General features: G+C 46.8%; 1 protein-coding gene across 1 annotated transcript in view; it reads right to left on the bottom strand.

Moving 5' to 3' along the window:
* The window catches only part of SOBP (sine oculis binding protein homolog), a gene marked incomplete at both ends in the record, with an annotated part of 101,824 nt that overhangs the window by 36,902 nt on the left and 50,895 nt on the right, over positions 1–14,027 (bottom strand). The gene's annotated exons all lie outside the window — the stretch shown is intronic.

The following is a 14,027-nucleotide window of genomic DNA, read 5'->3' as shown; positions in this document are numbered from 1 at the left end:
ATAGTATTTTTCCCTTCTCATCTACAGTGTTTTCCGCTTTCGAGTTAAAGCAAAAGGGAGAAGCAGGTGAAAGGAGGAGCGTCAGCAATACACTCATTACACTGTTCATTTGGGTGACACTTGCACTCCGTTCCGCTCCATCTCATCTGATCCCTGACTGTTCGCTCGCTCCCTCTCGCAGCCTCCCGAAATTCACAGCTGAGCTGTCTCCCTCACATATGGCTTGCATATAATTATGCACATTCCATTTTACACTGCATTAAAATGATGAGCTCCTGGCCCCCTGCCAACCTATTTAAATCAGCCCCTGCCCACAGAAGCCGGGGAGAGGAGGAGGGCAGAGGGAGGGGGGCAACCGGAGCCGGGGAGAGGGGAGCAGGCAGAAGCGACGGGGCGGGGAGCAGGTAGCCCTGCTCCCCATCCCTCCAGCTGCCCCGCGTGTCCCCCAGCCTGGGGCGAGGGGGTCCAGGGATGCCCGGGTGCAACGCACGTGCCTCTCGGCGGCCGCGGCAGCGCTGGCATATCGCTCCCCCCTCGCGCGGCGTCAACTGCCTGTCGTCATGTGTCACACTCCCGGCGCCCAGGCTTCTTCAGCGTTGGCATTTATGAAAGATATTTACACCTTGTAGGCTCTACGGCTTGTTTGCCTTCAAATAGGCTTCTGCCTCTCCCCGGGGAGACGGGGTGGGAAAGGGGAGCCGTGGGTTAACAGCACTGGGGATTTTTAGGGAAACATGGAGGGGCCGCACCTCATCGAAAGCCCATTGACTCCAGCGGGCTTCGACTTGGGCCTTTGCTTGTCAGCCATGGGGCGTGAACTAACTGCCTGACAGAAAATACCATTTTTAAAGGTGCAAAGTTTGTCTGAATGTATGTTTGGAGTAGTACCTACAATTGTTGATTATTACAAAACGCGGGAAGTGGGGAACAAGTTTATTCTGCACATTTTCTAGCAGCTTATAGGTATTTTCTTTCACTGCCCTCAATAGCTGCAGGGTGGAAAATGTTTAAAATTTTTCCTTCAAACCACAAGGAAGAGGCAGAGCATTCCTGAGCACCTGAAATCACTTTTATATTGACAAAGGTTTAAATGTATTCTTCTAATTATTAGTTTGAAACTGAAACCTCTCTCACACAATAAATCTACCTCCCATACTGCGTGGAATATGAAGTTCAAATTTGACCGTGTTTTGTAAGAAAAAAAAATAAAATAACAAAAAAATACTAATTTTGAATACAAACTTTGCCCTTTCCTCTCCTCCATGAAGGAATATGGGCAACTTGCTGAAGCTCTTCCAGGTCATCTAGAAGACAACTGGGGGACGAATGCCTTAAAAATGCCTTGCACAAATAGAACCGGACCTGTCAGCTCGGGAACACAGGTGCCAACAGGATGCGCAGTGAGCCAGTGAGATGCTGCGTGGGACACAGGTGTTATGTAGGGCTCCAAATGCTATCAGTGCCCCCAGACCCCTGAAATTGTATCTTGGCACTATTGTTTAGAATAGACATTGTGCACGTGATGGCTGGCACATTGTAACCTGCCAGTGACCCTCTGGAGCATTATCTTGGTGCACGCAGGCACCTTGTAAAATGAAATGGATATCAGAGTGTCTGCAGCGCGCATGTCAAAATATAGAGACAAACCCCACTGACCTTGAGCCCCTCACCAAAATTGCCAGTTGCACAGAGGTTATTCACCCCTGCTGATGCCCCCTTCACCCTCCTGATCCAAACCTTATTTTATTTAACTTTGGACATCACCAAAATTTCCTAGTCTCAAAACCAGTTTAGCTACATACTGCTATACTTTCCTCAGGCATCAAAAGTATACCTAGTTTAGCTAGCTAGTTTCCATTGTAAAAAATACCTATTCTCAGCAGCCAGTTGCTTTGCATTAATTCATTGCTACCATCTTCCAGCTGTAAACAATTTGCAGAAGGAAACACTCTTACAATGTTCAGCACTGTTCTAAGCGTATTGAAAAAGTGGCTCAGAGTTTATCTTGCCATGGTAATACTGTGGTATGGCTGTATCTGCACTGACTCACTCGGTCGCTGCTGCACACCAGTGACTGCCTCAGCTCCCCAGCATCTCGACCTCAGGCACAGCAGGCTGGCATCTACAGCTTCTCCATCAGGCCTGGCTGCCATGGGACGTGTTTCATGTGCTATTGTTTAAAAGAAAGCAACTGGGGGAAAAACAAGCCGAAACTGTGACCTCTCCAATTTCTCCAAAACGCTTTTAAACTGCTAAAATCATTATAGAAATGCTCTCATCAAAAAATGTATGTCCCAAAGTGTGAGATGCAATTGATTGCATATATGCAATATATGGTACGGCTGCTCTCACAGCATGTTTTGTTCCAGGAAAAAAAAGGCTTCAGCTCCTGTTTCTGAGGCCTGGGGACACGGTGAGCGCTGCTGGTTTTATCAGCGCAAAACTGCTGCAACTTCACTGTGGCAGCACCTCTCCTGGGATTTACTGAATCTCCGAATTCAATAGCCTCTACTGGCAGGCAGCCGCCTTCCCCTCAGCTGCATGTGGTCTGAGAGGGAAACCTGCCCATCGCCGGCCCATGGGACGTCGGGCTGGACACTTGACAAAACCGGCGGCACTCGCACCTCCCCGGCTACTCCTGGCAGAAGAGAACACGTTACCCAAGGAGTCGTGCTGGCACGGAAGGTCTAGCATGGAAACTGCAGTCCACTCGGAGGAGCTGGCTTGACTGTAAGGTCAGCCTGATGACGGGTTGCGTGGGAAATTGTGGCCTTTAATTGCAGGTTAGATATCAGGAAACCCTTCTTAATGATAGGTACAGCAAAGCACTGGAGCAGATTGCCTAAGGAGACTGTCAAATACCCATCACTGCAGTTTTTTAAGAACAGGTTAGGCAAACATCTGTCAGGAATGACATGCACAGAGTAGCTCCTGATGTGAGGAAGCTGGACAGACGAGAACATCTCCTTTCCCAGGTCCCTTCCCTCTGCTTTCTACCACTGAACTTTGAAGAAAAATGGCAGGAGGGTAAGGAAAAAAAAAATAAAATAAAGAACAGAAAAGGGGATCTGAAAGGTCCTCTCTGAAAATCGTACAGCATTTGATGTTCAGAGATATGTGTACTCAATAATAAGTGCATGATGACAACGATCTTTTGGCTACACAAACTGTGCTATCTGTTCGTAAGCCAGACAGCCTATATTTGTGAAGGATGCCAATAGTTTGGAAACAGACTATATATTAAGTCAAGATTCCTTTTTTCACCAAGACAGAGGAGGAACAACCTACAGCAGAATTTCCTGCTCTCCCAAATGCACGGTTATTTGTTTCTCCTTATTCTCAGAGAAAAATTATCTTGATCCAGACAAGGGATTTCTTAGCTTCAGTGTAAGTCTTTTTATGCAGCCTTAGCCTCGGGAGAGGAAATCTGTGCTTAGTTTTTAATATTAAGGGCAGGATCTTATGATAGCATAAGTCACAAGGCAGGTTGCACAGAACAATTTATTAAGATGGAACTTGTTAATGCAAAGCTTCCACTAAAATGCGACAATACATTTGCAATGAAATCCTACTGCTCGGTCCACAAAAGTTTAATGTCACTTAACTGAAAACAACTGACATCTATTTTCTAAGAGCGATGGCCACGTGAGTAATGCAGAGTGACAGCCTGCTTACTCAGGATAAAATTGCCACCTAATTTCCATAAATGTCCTTTAAAACAGATGAAACACAGGACCGTTACCCCCAGACACGTTAAACGGAGGCATTAGTTGAACGTCTCTGGTAGGACAAAAAAAGAAGTTGAATAGCGTTGCTATAGAAGCGCAGATAACAGCATCGAGGCTCCCGTCCCGCAGCGATGAACAGAGGAAGCTCACATCACCCTTAATACTATTGTCTCTGGAGGCTGGCTGCAGATGGGAACAGAAAGCCGTGTTTCCGTTTCCACCACAAAGGTTATCTCTCCTGTCACTGAAACACGAAGGAAATCCTCGGGGAGACCCTAATCCTTGAAATTCCAGTTCCTGTGCATTTCTGTTGTCCCAGATAATCAATTATCATGCTCTCTAACATTCACTGCACCAGCAACGGTAAAAATAGTACTAAACTTCCATCTGTTGAATATATTCTTCCCAGAAGTGTTAATGTACTTGCTGTGGGCTGGGGCGGTGGGGGAGCCTGACGTCAGGGTGCCAGGTCGTGGCTCCGTGCTGGGAGCGGAGCAGGGCCAGGGATGATGGCCCGAAGAGGACAGTCCGAAGAGGACGTCCCTGGTTCAGCAACTGTGCTGAACTCACATAGGAGTGAGCGAGCCCTCAGCTCGGGGAAAGTCTTCCCTCAGGGAAAGCTCCCACTAATGTTCTACGAGAGGTTTGCTCTTCACAAGGATTTCAGGATCTTCCTGATTCGTGGAGTGATGGACTAAGCGATAGTTATTAGTCTGTTGCCCTTCTCAGCTGCATTCTGTTCACTAATCTCTACAGTTGTAATATTTTGCCACTCCAAGCCTCTAAAATCTTCTCACACTTTTCTAAGAAGTCCCAGGTATTTTGAAACATGTCAAAACAATGTTTCATAAAATCTCCCAAAACTCAGATCCGTCAAAAATAAAGGACCTAAAATCACATTGGTTGTTTATCACATTGTTATCATTTACATCCCACTAAGATCGAGGTTATCCCTTTTGCCTGACCTCTGGTGACCACCCCAGGTTAGAGGTGACCAACCTACCCAACATTTCCCAGCCTGGGGTCTCTCTGCCAGCAGTGGCTCTCTGCACACTTGGTGGTGGTCTGTGGAGAGCTTGCAGGTCACGTGCTACTAACTCCTCTTGTTTCCAGCTGCTAAAATGCATTTAAAGACAGCTAAAAATACATTAAATACTTTCCTAATGTTATTTTTCCATGTAAGCAACTGCTGTAGTCACCACAGGAATGTTATTTGATCGCCAAGAGGAGGGGAAGTGGTCCACGAGACAATCTGTCTACTGGAGGTGATCTACAAAGTTAAAAAGAAATGGGGAATATGCCCTCTTATAACTTCTTTATTAAGTACGCAGAGAAAAAAGAGAAGGGCTTTTGCTGACTTCTTTTGCGGCCTCCTCTCCCCACACATGCCACCCCAACGCGCACACGGACACATGTACCAACACACACGTGCACATCTCCACCCATTATTTAAGTTAGGAATGGAGATCTTGTCTATGCTGGAAGAAATCACCAGTGGACAGAAACCAGTGGAACACTATCAGTGCGACAAGCAAACCCTTGGGACTGTGCGTGCGGCTCTTCCCAGGTCCTGAGTGGAGGGTGTACTGCTGGAGACAGGTTTGTGCCATTTTGTTGCCTGGGGTCTATCCACAGGCTTCCTTGAAACCTCTCCCGGGCACTCAGTGGCTCCTGGCTTCTGGCTTCTCTATATCACAGTATGGACTCCACAGCTGTGGAGGCCCTTTCACAGAGAGTGAAGTTATGTGGTCACTGAGAAGGAGCAAAGATGTCCCTGCAAAGATGCAGTCCCTAAGCAGAGCCTGAGGTTCAATTGCCTGCAGGCATCCTCAGCAAGACAAGGGCCCCTATCGTTGGCCTGTCTCTTGGTAAGAGCTGCTTGTGCTTACTGTGGTATGTCCATTACAGACAGTGATGAATCTAGACTCGAACTCCAACCTTTGTTCAAATTTTAGGTGCTATTTCAAAAGTGAATACAAAATCTGAACGCAACACCACTAATGGCAGACTGGATTAGAAAAGCATCTCGAGTCCACATGTTTAGGAGAAGGTTTGGTGTGGAAATGCCTTCAGGAGCCAACGATCTAGCTAGTGTGATTAAAACCGGAGAAAATACGTCATTCAGAATATCCTGCCATCGTCTCCATTGTGCTGACAGACAAAATACTCCCTGACTTCAAAAGTAAAATAGTCACCAGGTTGAACCTGCTATCTAACCAAACCCAACCCACACCCCCTCATTGTCCGTTTCTGAACACGTGTAAAAACTCTTGGGAAGCAGGGAGTTTTGCTGAGAAAAGCCACCCCAGAAAAAATGTGTTACAACAAAGAAGAAGAAGGTGCCAATCTGTGGAATGATAGGGCAGTGCTTCTGAAATTATCCTTGTCAAAGCAACTGAGGAGAGTCACATTTGTTCTCTTGCATAACTGAAGCACACTAAAAAATCCAAACAAATGTGTCTGAAAATTTGATAAACGGTTGTTTATGGATCTTTTCTCTTTTTCAATAATGCTTGTCTTCCACAGGCTATGGCTCCAAATGGTCCAGCTTTTTGTATTAGATTTTTCACTCAGAATTTCATGGCATAAAATTATCCACAGTTTATATTTAAAATACAAGCTGCAAACTCTATTATAATGTAAGTAATATTATATGTGAATCAAAAGGAAATACTAGTAACAGTACTACCCCAGTGCCTGCTAAAGTCATAACTTTCATCCCACTGCATTTAAAAGTCCCTGAAAACTTACGCCCCCCAAAAAAAGGAGGATTCAGCTTTCTGGATTCTATACACTTTTTTCTCCCCTTCCCCCAGTTTTTTTTCATACACTTTATAGAAGAACCCTGACCTCCTGCTGGGCTTCTCATCCTTCCAGACAAAATCAGGGTTTTCTTTTTGTACAGCCTGCAGTGCTGTACCTTTATAGCCCCTTCTACCACAGTCATAAAATACCCAGGAAAAACTGATGATCGCCTTCGGTTTCACAATACATCCAGAAAGAGCAACTGAAGCAAAAATAGCGGTGTTTACTGCCCTGGACCACTCTTCTAATTTTTATAAGAAGAGGAGTAGAAGGATTGAGATGTTAAATCACTCAGGCCCACTAGCAAGGGAAGGTGGTCCAGCCTCAATCCAGTTGAATCAAGCAGGGAACTGCCTTACGCTCTCAAATGCAAACTCCCCATTAAACCTCATTTTCCCATTGCATTCCAGACTTATGCACCTTTTTCCTTCCTCTGTGGGCTAATAACCAGGCAGTTTCTGCAGCTTTACGCGCTTCCGTGGGACTGCGCTACCCTTTCCCTGACAGTTCACGGCACGGTGATATATGAGAAGTGTTCAGGTGGCTGCCTCAAAAGCTAATTTTTCAGACTGCACAAACCTTTACCCATATCATAAATTTTTAATAACCAGTTCTGAACTGTCAAAGAGTAAATATGATAATATACCAATAACACTGAGATAATTTGAAACAAACTTTGTTTATTGCCCCTTTGAACGTTTCTTCAACAAGTCACAGCTGCGTGGGACCTTCATGAAAGTGAACCTATCCTACTAATCTCCCTTCTGATTCACGACAGGCCCGATCCAGAGACACTAATGTACCATGCTTGACAGTTATTGCAACATATTCAATACGCAGCCTAAAATATGGCTAGGAAAGTAATAAAAATATACTGCAGTCTTCCCAGCAGATTCCATTTTTGTAATGGCTAGCTCACACCAGCATAGCTGGTAAGCTTTCCCTCTCTCTTTGCACTCCCTGCTTATTATAATTTATGAGATAAAAGCATTTTTCTAAAGTATTCTGTGTGATTCACTGTCAGGTAGCTCAAGTATCTCTTCCCACTGTTGTCATTTCTACAAGGGTTCCCCAGCACCGATGAGAGACTCCTGTGCAGCGCAAGCACCCGTTTCCAATCAGCCTGCCAGGGAAGCAGGGAGGCAGAAAAACAAAACACAACACCAAGGAAAAAAAAAAAAAAAAGGAAAAAAACGCCTCAAATGTTGGTTACGGTTAGCTAAGGCTCACAGACCAAACAAATCACTGTCCCTAATGAATTTGTTTCAATGCATCTGCTTATTTCAAGCTTCGGCATTGTAAATACCAGAGCAACAATGCGGATATTCTCTGATTGTGGTGTCACATATATGATTAATCATCCTGACTCAGAGCATATTTTTTTTAAGCAATTGGAGGCTGGTTTAATGAACTCCTCTCCCACCGGCTTTTATAGACTAGTCCTGATCAACATACCATTAAGATAAACCTCGTGCTCCGTCCCTCCCCTCTCTGACAGCTTGCCTTATTTGCCTCACAACAGTCAATATCCAATTAAGAGGCAACGGATTTGGTCGATACAGAAGGTAACAATAAGACTTAAACAGCTGGTAAATTCTACACGTACTTTTTTTCTTTAATTCCCATCTTTGTGGTATATAAACAGTTCTGCACTTTGAATAAATGCGGAGAAGGAAAAACAACGGCCAGGTCTGGTTGGTAAAGCTTTCCCTCAAATGGGCTGTGTCTGCAAGCTGCTCCGCAGCTATAAATGCTTGCCTGGGATCAGTGCAAGACAGGCAGGATCCTATCTCTGTATTTTCTGTGGTCTTTTAAAGGGTGAAAAAAGAAATCTCTCCCTGCTTAAGTTACAAGCGACATGCCACTTGAGGCATTCACACATGAAAATAGAGGGGCCGTAATATTATTAAAGCAATAATTTATGAGCTGGGTGAAGGGAAGACTGGTCTGGAGAGGGAGGCAAAAACCAATAGGAACGGAGTGTATGCAGGAGAACGGGCAAGGAGAGGGTGAAAAGAAAGGAGGGGAAAGCTTTGATACAAACGACATCTTCTACAACCTTAATATCATCCCCCAGTCTTTCTGCCGATGATGAATGGCTGCAATAAAAGGTGGGATAGTAGCAGTTATGAGCAGGACAAAAGCAAAATATGGCTGGTGGTAAGGAGCGTTCGTTATAATTCCCGACAGCCCAGCTGGAGGTCAGGGACGGAGGTCACAGTATCACCACTGCCTTTGGGTCTAAGACCAGGTACAGTACTTCTCCCTACTCTCCCCCCACCTTTTTTGAGGCTTTTATTCAAAGTTTTACTTTCAAAGACATTTCTCAGAGTAATAGGCTGATATAAGCCAAATGAGGTAGCCCTCCTCTTCCAGGATTTCCACTCTTATTTAAAGAAGTCATGACCACGGGGGATGCCATACTCTCACAACACCTCTGAGCTTGCTCCCAACGCTGGCAGAAAGTTATTCCTAAATCACAGTGGTGTGCCTGTGTTTTCCACTGCCCACTGCAACCCTCTGTCACCCAGAGGGATTCCAGTAACATATATCATGTCTAAAACCAGGAAACTGTCTGTTCAAATTCATAAGAAAGTTCAGAGCACACAGATCTTTTCAGGCAGTGGGAGGCAACCAACTACAATTTATCTTCCCAACTTGCCTTGGGATTTGAGAAGTCCCATTCTCAGTTTTCTCCTTTCTGTCACAATAAGATGAAATGTGCTGAAAAATACCTCTGTATTCCCAGTTCCCTTCACCACCATCTTCAATGGGGAGCAGCTGCGGGTAGATCCTTGGACAGGTTTCTGACCCTAAAGGAATCCACTTCCAACTATTCACAGCAGTTCACTTGAGGACCCAGGGTTTATCAGACTACACCTTTGTTTTCAACTCTATGCGTTGTCACTACAGAAAAAAACCCCAAAACTCTACTACTCTAACTTTTAAAGACAGGCTTAAAAATATGGATGCTTCCACTAGAAAAAGGAGCAGGCAGAAACACATTCACCATCTTTTTGTCTTCTGCATTGACACAAATGGCTTGTTTGCCGCCTCCGCCTTAACGTGACCTGCCTGGCCCCTTACCACATGGCAGAGGCTTCAGTGTTTTCCTGTTTTGCCACCTCTCCTGTAATCCTGATTTGCTCTTTCCTGTCTCTCCCCTGCAGCTCCTTGTCTTGAAAAGCATCCCTTGAGGCTGCATCAGACTCCTGTACGCTCCCAGCTAGCACTGCTGTCTCCTCATGCGTATGCATGAGTACGTCCATGCCATCCCTACCATTTCAGAGTGGCACTATCAGCTTTTTAAAGCCTCCATGGGTTTATTCCAGCCTGTCATGTGCTCCCTTATATAACTCCTACTTGTCCAACACCTCCAACAAATACTTAGCCAAGAGTCTTGTTTACAGCTCCAGCCTTCTTTAATGTTTCCTCACTGACTGATGGACAATTTCAGTGTCACTTCAAATGTATACTCATTGCATTGTTGGGCCCACTGAAGTCCAGCTGGTGGCCTATGCAGTAGGTCTGTGGCCATCGGTCCGTCCCATTTTCCTCAAAGATTGAGCTACTCCTTCCACAAGGAAGAAAAGAGATGGAGGCAGGACATTCCTGTGCATGGTGGATGCCACAGTCCCAGAGCTGGGAGCTGCCAAAATCACACCCCCTGCACAGTGAGTGCCCCTGGCTCCTCCATTCAAGGGCTAGGCTTGAAACAGCCAGGTGGGCTTTGCAATATTCAGAGAGCGAAGTACTGCTGGTGTTTCTGCACTCCCAGGCTATAAATCGAAAGCTTGCCTCTTCCGTCACCAGTGCAGAAACCTATCTATCTATCTCATTTTAGGGCAGAGTCGAAATGATGTCTCTGTCTAAGCAGAGTCCAGAGAAACTTGTAGAAACGTGGCCTTTGGCCTTTCAGCCACCATGTACAGCTCCACAAATTCCCCATTGTTTAAGCAAGATGTAGAGGTCTGTCCTGGTTTTGGCTGGGATAGAGTCAGTTTTCTTCACAGAAGCCAATATGAGGCTGTGTTTTGGATTTGGGATGAGAACAATGTTGATAATGTGCTGATGTTTTCAGTTGTTGCTGAGCAGCCAAGGACAGTCCAGCTCCTCACGCTGGGCTGCCAGCGAGCAGGCTGGGGGTGCACGGGGAGCTGGGAGGGGACACGGCCAGGACAGCTGACCCAGGCTGGCCAAAGGGATATTCCATACCATATGATGTCATGCTCGGTATATAAAGCTGGGACGAGGAAGAAGGAAGGGGTGGAGGGACGTTTGGAGTGATGGCGTCTGTCTTCCCAAGTAACCATTACGTGTGATGCAGCCCTGCTTCCCTGGAGATGGCTGAACCCCTGCCTGCCCATGGGGAGTGGTGAATGGATTCCTTGTTTTGCTTTGCTTGCGTGCGCGGCTTTTGCTTTACTTATTAAACTGTCTTTACCTCAACCCATGAGTTTCTTCACTTTTACCCTTCTGATTCTCTCCCCCGCCCCACCATGGGGGAGTGAGCAAGTGCCTGCGTGGGGCTTGGTTCCCGGCTGGGGCTAAACCACGACAAGGTCTTTATCTTGGTCACAGTGGATATTACAGTAGGAGGCAGCAAGGCCTGGGGGAAACTGATGCTCTTGTTACTACCACTACACAGAAGTACAAGAGCATCAAGCAAAGAATCAGCTCTAAATAAACACTTTAAGCAATACTGAATATTGCTGCTATCTGAAAAACTTAATGTGATTTTCAATTCTGTATCTGATTCCATCAAAACCCAAGACCCAGTTCCCTTGCCTGCATGCAGACCCTTTGGCGTTCAGTATCAGCTTTGTAAAGCACAGTAACCGTCTTGACCTCTGTTGTTTAGTGCTCTTTTACAACCTATGCCTAAAGCTTCTCTAAAGTGAAGAAAGCACCTGCGCGCCCTTCACACAATCACCAGTAAAGCTAAGCTTAGGCAAAAGCCAGAGCTAGCAAGATAATCACCGGGCTAGTGGCAGATGTTCAGCCTAGCATAAGATTGAGGCCAACAGACAGGAAAATCCATCCGTGTTTCCCAGTACTACTAGCAGAAGGAGCACCAAGGTGGCGGCTGTCATCGTCTTTTCTTTAGCAGCAGGCTGGTCAGAGAGAAAAGAAGCTAAAGAATCCCCTTTTCATACTCAGAGAGTGAGTTCCAGGAACAGAATTACAATTTAAATTAATTACATCTAACCATGTAATTAACGTTTGTGTCAGTTTATTACAGGCATCTTCACCATGGATGCTGTGAAATGCAACTTAGTGACTTTTTTTGTGGTGAACGAGATGGAACAACCATTTGTCTCACTTGCATTGTTTATATATTAATGGTTAAATTGCTGCTAATATTATTAATCTCATTATCCTAATTACATGTGTTCTGTCTTTTTACAGTAGCATTCCTTCCAGAATTAGACTACTTCACACATCTCCATTGTTCCTCTCTCTTCTTTTAGAAACCTGATGGGGAATCACTGGCATCGAAGAAAGGGGAAATGAGTATTCAGCACAAGGAGCTGCAACATCAGCTGCTTAGCAAGAAGGGGAAATCTATGAGCATTCTTTAACAACTGGCACGCTTCACAGCATACACTGGCAGAACATTTCACATGGTGGGAGGCGAGGTTTAAAAAATTGAACCGCTACAATCCTTTAAAAGCAGCCAGGGTCTCTTTCTGAAAGTCTAGGTCATGTGCCTGGCACTGCGTCATATGGTGTCTCTCTTCCGCCATTTGTTTATTTGCTTCTGGCAGTTTTGGCAGTGAGGTATCAGAGTGAAATGCACACCACTCCATACATATGGTGGGAAGAATCTAGTGCATCAGTTGAATGCATACTGTACTGTATACACATTCTGTTTTATCTCTGAGCACAGCTGTGCTGTAAAAGCTTACAAAATGTGAAGCCTTCTGTGCAGCAAAAACATCGACAGGAGAAGCTGGCCTATAACTTATTAGGTTGTGACACAAGCCAAAAAAAGCCAGAGTTAAAGCTGACAACTCCTGGCATCGTGATGAAAAGCACAGTGGCTCAAGTTAAAGAGGGAGTGTCAACCCTAGCTTCATGTTTCGGGCTTTCGCTGCCGTGGGTCACGAAGAGCATTGCTGGTTTGTTCTAGGACACTGATTCCCAACGCCGGCGCATGGCTTCCAGCTAGCCACTGGCAAACCCACGTGCAAATCACCCCCGGTGCCCCACTGCGCACGCAGGCAGCCTGCGCTAGGAAGGGATTCAGGGAAGGGGTGGGCAAGAGCCAAAAAGCGGTCGTGTCCTCGCCCAGCACAGTAGCTTTCAAGCTGTGATCAGCTCTTTGGGCTGAAGGTAGTGGAAACACGTGGTAGGAAGCTCTCCCTGCGCTGGCTGGAGCAGATGTCCGAGTAAGTTTTTTTTCTACCGCAACCTTGAAAGAGGGACTCTTTATTTTAATCTGAGTAAGAACAGTCACACTGGGTCAGACCTAAGGTCCCCTACCCCAGGCTTGTCTCCAGCAGCAGCCAGTATCACCCTCTCGAGCACAATCTGAGGAGCAATATGGGCCACCGGTCCTTCCAGGGGTACAAAACTGCCATGAGGGCAGAGGGGGTGGGTGTGTGAGAGGTTTGATAAGTGAGTTTGGCCGGTATGTCAGCCGTTCCTGGATTTTTTTACGTATCTCTCACTGTGCAGCACTGAGCTAGAGGAGATCGTAGTACATCTCCTTGCCTACCTACTGACGGACTCCATACGTGCATGTACGTGTAGGTAGAGGAAGTGTGGTGAGCACGCAAAAGAGGGAAGGGAAACACAAGGTGGGATGGCATTTTTAGGATGCAGAGGGACTGCCCTGGTAAGAAAGCCATGACTGGAGACATCAAGTTCCCTCCCCGATCCTACAGGAATGAACTCCTCACGCTGCTGAGTGCTGGAGCTGTCAGGGCTGACCTCTGTGCTTCCCCCGCACGCTGTGAGGGCCCAGCGGCCAGAGGAAGCCTTGGCTGATGTCTGGGGAAAAATCCCTCCTGTCCAGCCCCGCTGCCGCCTGAGACAATGCTGGTTCCCTCAGCCGGCCTCTGGCTCCAGCAGCTTCCTCGACAGCTACAGGCTGTGGAGGGCACAGCCCCACGGTGGGAGAGCACCCCGGCGTCCCACGGGCACTGACCGGGGGAATTGCACTCTTTTCTGCTCCTCGCCCAAACTTACTTCTCTCAGGCAAGAGCCCATCAGACCCTCGAGGGGAAGGGGGAGCCTGGCCACCCTGCCAACAGGAACTGAGGGAGAAAGGCAGCCCACGAGGAGCCTTTCTCCTAGCCTCAGCCACGTCCTTCAGCTGAGAGGGGGCCTCCCTCCTCCGGCACAGCCGTGACGGCACCTCCAAACCCAGCTGCTCCTCGGGGCTGCCCAAGGAGTCCTGCGGCACCGGCTCGCAGCCCTGCACCCCCCGGCCTCCCCTGGAAGGACGACTGCCTTGCGCAGCCCTTCGCCACAGAGGACGAAACACAA

The sequence above is a fragment of the Phaethon aethereus genome (assembly GCF_964289735.1).
Source record: "Phaethon aethereus genome assembly, chromosome: 3".
Classification (NCBI taxonomy): Eukaryota; Metazoa; Chordata; class Aves; order Phaethontiformes; family Phaethontidae; genus Phaethon; species Phaethon aethereus.
Note: the sequence above shows the minus strand (reverse complement) of the source record. Positions and strands in the feature narration are given on the sequence as shown.